General features: G+C 48.7%; 1 long non-coding RNA gene across 2 annotated transcripts; it reads right to left on the bottom strand.

Moving 5' to 3' along the window:
* Nucleotides 1–222: 222 nt before the first annotated feature.
* On the bottom strand, nt 223–4013 carry LOC148217273 (uncharacterized). Of its 2 annotated transcripts, XR_015801096.1 has the most exons (5): nt 3489–4013; nt 3146–3245; nt 1386–2145; nt 1105–1186; nt 223–480 (listed from the first exon to the last, which is right to left on the bottom strand). It is a non-coding gene; the product is annotated as an uncharacterized LOC148217273 (long non-coding RNA). The 2 variants fall into 2 exon arrangements; XR_015801097.1 differs by lacking the exons at nt 3146–3245; nt 3489–4013 and adding an exon at nt 2614–2726.
* Nucleotides 4014–4715: the final 702 nt, after the last annotated feature.

Genomic DNA, 4715 nt, shown 5'->3' with positions numbered 1-4715 from the left:
AAGACCCTCAGGAACAATCTGAGTGCAGATTTCCTGTCAGCAATAGGTGGCAATATTGTCCTGTTAGTTATTCATAATAGACAGGTTTATAGACCACCAGCACATGGGCCCATCCCGAAAATTCCTTGCACTTGGTTATTTGAAAGGCAGGTACCACCCTCCATCTCTTCTTTTGCAAGGCAGAAAAGCATTACCCTCAAAAAACACAAAGCTTTCCTGAGATAGCCAAAAGAACTTCAAACTGTATTTAAAACAAACCAAAAAATATGCAGGTGCTTTGCATTGAACAGTAAGAAAATGAACAAAACAAAACTGTTTCTGAGGCTCCAAAAGAACAGAGAACATGGAACTATTTACATCCTGGAGACCCAGTTAAGGCACTTGGGCTCCAGTCTCAGTCACTGTAAATTCTGTCTCGTTCAGTGGATGAGCTCAGGCCGGCTCCTGGTCACGTCTCTTGGCTTTGTTCAGCAGAAATCTCTGGAACAAAAGGAGGGATAGAGAAAACATTTGGTTAGATTCATCCAACAGGCACGTCTGGCAGAAGACACTCAATGACTGGAGTGACTTTACTCGAAGAGAACCTGCAGAGCTCTTTGACTTTCAGCAGCTGCCTCTTTATGGAGAGGATTTTTACAGCCTCCCAGCCCTTCTGCCAGGCACATCCCGATTTTTTCCTTTTGCAAGTTTGCCAGCAGATCATGGCAATGCATCCCTTTGCCCAAAGGGGCCCACAAAACTTTGTGTTTTATGGAAAATGACACTGCAAAGGCCCCGTGGGATGGCAGGTTACAGCTTCTGACTATTCCCCACTGCTTGCACCACAGGACAACACGACATTTGTAATGACTAAACTGGACAAAAACGTAGCAGCAGCTCTAGGAATTCCTTTTGGCAAATGTTGGTCACAAGCCCAGCAAGGAGTCAAAAGTCCAAGTGCTGCCCAGCTGCAGCTAAGCTACTCAGCAGGTGCTCTCCCCCATCCCTCCCTCTCTCTTTGCTCCCAAAATGAGGAATAAGGAAGCAGCAACTGGGGTGGCTGCAGGGCCAGCCCTGTTTGGTGTCTTCAGAAACTGCAGGCAGGGCTGTGAAACAAACACTTACTGCTCCAACTTCAGTCTCCTTGTCTTGTCTTCATTTGGCAGAGAAGTCTCTGGGAAAGGATTCTTCTCATCCCTGCAGATCCCTGAAAAACAACAGAGAGAAAACTGATCAGAGAGGGATGCCTAAAGCAATTCCAAAGGCCGGCTATCCTGAATTTCCAGAGAAAATGTTCCTTTGTCCCAGGCATAGTCTGTGCTCCAGGATCTCCCCCTCTCGCCTCCTTCCCCAGCAATCCCTCCAATAATGGAAATGGAACCTTGGCTTCTCACTTGGCAACTCACAGTGCTTTGGAATCATTAAACTTCTCCCAGGCATGGAGAAATTCAGCAGCAGGTTTCCTTCTCAGTGGCTGAGAGAGCAGTGAGGGCTGGAAGGAGGAAAATTATCAGGAAAAAATGAGCTATTAGAAGGCAGCAAATACAGGGTGCACAGCCTGGCTTAACTCACAGCCCCACCCTCCCCCAAACATCCTAAATCCCACACCCCAAGCCAACAGTAAACACCCAAATTTTAACAAGCAGCCAATAAAATCCAATTTTATAACCCAGAAATGCAAAGCTGCAAGGGCTATGAACTATGTTGTAAGCAAGCTATAAAACTTCAGGCCCAGGTTGCAGCCACACCCACAGGTTTGTTGTTTCTTATTTTTAAACAAGATTTAAAATATTTCTGTTTAGAAACACACTCCTTTTTACACCAGTCTTGCATTTGCATTTGGCTGCAATCAGAAAGAGTTACTTATCTGAGAGGATGTTTGTGAAGAGAATCACACAGCACGTGTGGGTTGCAGGAATCCTCCTGTCAGCTCTCCTGGATATCCATGGTGATGCCCTGGGGTTGTTCCCTGGGATCTTCCTCCACTTTCCTGTGCTTGGCTCCTGGTTCCTGGCAGGGTTATCCGTGGCAGGCAGGTCCAGGTTGTCAGTCTCGGTTCTGAGTCTCTTTTGGCTTGAGTTTGGTGCACGTTGTGCAGCAGTCACGGCCAGCAGTGGTGGCAGCACCACATTCTTCCTCTCAGCTTGGAATGAAGCTTCTGATGCTCTGCACAAGAGAAGGAAATTCATTAATGTGATGCACATACAATGTTCTTAAAAACTTGGCTACATCCTGTACCAGTTCTCACCAGTGTCTCAACTGGACAACGCTTCCAAAGCTGAGAGGCTTCAAGGGACAGGGACTTTTAATTGGCAGGGATTTTAACATTCAATAACACAATAGCCTAGCAGATTTCTGATCATCTGAAATCAGGATGACCAGGGAACTCTGGCAGCAAGAAGCAGCACCGAATAGCTCTCAGCCTTGGTTCACTACTGCTCATTTCCACCATTTTTAGTCAGCTCCTCAAAGTTTCTGAGAACACAGCAAGCAGTGAATCCCAGCTCATGGACTGGAGCATCAGAAGAGGAGGAAATGAAGTTAAACGCAGTGGGAAGGCTCAGATGTGGGGCTGCACTTCTTGCCTGACCCTGCTGTGCATGGGACAGTCCTCTCCCCTCTTTCAGCACCCACCTTTGCCATGCTTTGGTCCCTACACATTGCACACGTGCTCTCCAGCTGCTCTGCCTTGGCACAGCTGATGCTGCACATCACATTGGACACAGAGCACAGCACCATCCCCAACCTGATCCAGAGCCCTCTCTGCCCAGAAACACCTCCTGCCCCTCCCACTCCAAAAGCCAGCACATCACTAAGACAGCTGCTCATTTTCCCTAAGGAAAAGGGAGCAAAGAACTCCACAATTAAAGCTTTGCCATTCCTACTGCAATTGGAACATCCCTTCCCCCAGCCAAACACCAACCCAAACACCTCTGAGCTTGCAGAAGATGTCAGGAGGGAAAGGTTCCCTACCCTCACCCACCTCCACCTGCAGAGCTGCTTTCTGCACTGGTTGCTTCCAGCATGGAAAGGCCAATCTGCAGCAGGTCAAGTTGCAGAAGGCACACAAAATTAAAAACAAACTCCCAAGGGTCTGGACAGAAGATACAGTTCTTTTTCTCACCCTTCTGACTTAGATTTACACATCCCACCACTGCATACTCACTTCAGTTTACTGCACTCTTTGTTTGCTGAAGGCTGAAATTTTTGGGGGGGATTTTTTCTCATTCCTTTTTCTTCCTGGGAGTATCCCCCTTGTCTTCCCTCTAACAGGAAGAAAGACAAAAGGGAAAAAAAAAATCAGTCAGGTCTTGAAAGTTCACATAGAGTACAGACCAGTACAGCTCCGTTTGACAGATTCTGGTTGAAAACAAAAAATAACACATGGAGCTGCCTTTAGAGGAGAAAGATCATGGCTCTAGTGCCAACCTATGAAGGGAATCTCCACATGGGGTTTTCAAACACCACCTTGGTCATTGTCCAAACCCACCTCCCCTTGCCCCTCTCACCTTCTTCTTTCTAGGGGACTCCTCAGGATTCCTCATTTCTTTTCAAGTCTGGCTTCCTCGCAGGCAAGAACAACTTCTTCTCCCCAGGAGGTGAGGGCACTTTCTCCTTGTGCAACTCCCCAGTCCTGCGGCCATTGGGGATGAGGGCATCACCTTCCTGAGCATCTCCCAGGAGCTCAGGCTCCAAAAACCCTTTGGTGTTGGCCTGGGGGCAGCCCTTGTGCTCTCTCTCCTCAGAGGCCTTGTGAAGTGCCAGCTTTGGGTCTTCACTGTCGGTTTTTGGCTTCTCTTTGACTTCCAGCTGATCCTTGCAGGGCTGGTCTGTGACCTCCCCAGGACCAGGCTCACTCTCCTCCTTCCTCACCCTTTTGGATTTGTTGTGTTCCAGGGGCTCTCCAGGCCTTTTGGTACCCACAGACTCCTTGGGCAAAGGCTCCTTGGTGAGCCCAGGAGGATGCAGGCAGCTCTGCTTAGTCTGAAGATGAGCTCGCTGAGGAGCCTGATCCACCTGAAGGGCTGTTTCTTGACAAATTCCAAAAGGGAAGCAGAGGGCAAGAAATGTCTGCTGCTGCTGCAGAGGTCTCAAGGGGACACCTAAGAGGGACAGGATTTCAGGTCTGCTGTCCTGGCTGCCCTCAGACTGCAGAGAGGGAGGCAAGGGGCTGCTGTGGAGCAGCCTCTGCACTGGATTTGCATTCACCTTGGGTGCTGGTGCTCCTGGAAGTGCAGAGGCTGGCGAGCTGTGGCAGTCCCTGGAGCTCCCTGACTCCCAGCTGCTGGGCTGTGCTGGTGCCACCCTCTTCTGCTGGGGCTGGAGAGCTCTGCAAGGCCCCCAGGAGACAAAATTAAACAGCAGCAGGGGAAAGGTTACTTCCTTATCCCACTGACATGGCAGCATTCCAATCGAAACCCAAATCCTGTGTTTGGCCACTGAGAGCAGAGGGCAGAGGGCCAGGGGAACACATTGCCATGCTCCAAAAATAAAGAACCAGCATCAAAACCCCTCTGGGGGAATAATCAAACCTTCAACATCACACCCAGCCAGACAAATATGTAAACAGGATCTGACTGCTGTATTGTGAACCAGTCTTTTGCCAACTAAACCTAAATTAAACACCAAAACTTGCCAGTGCCTTTCTGAAAGCAACAACCCTCAAAGGAAAATTTCCAATAGAGCTCAACAAATTTCAGGTTGGATTTTGGAGGGTGTTTTCATTCTTCCCCTTA

Source organism: Sturnus vulgaris, unplaced genomic scaffold, assembly GCF_052056855.1.
Source record: "Sturnus vulgaris isolate bStuVul1 unplaced genomic scaffold, bStuVul1.hap1 Scaffold_87, whole genome shotgun sequence".
Classification (NCBI taxonomy): domain Eukaryota; kingdom Metazoa; phylum Chordata; class Aves; order Passeriformes; family Sturnidae; genus Sturnus; species Sturnus vulgaris.
The sequence above is the reverse complement of the archived record's forward strand: the minus strand, read 5'-3'. Positions and strand labels throughout refer to the sequence as shown.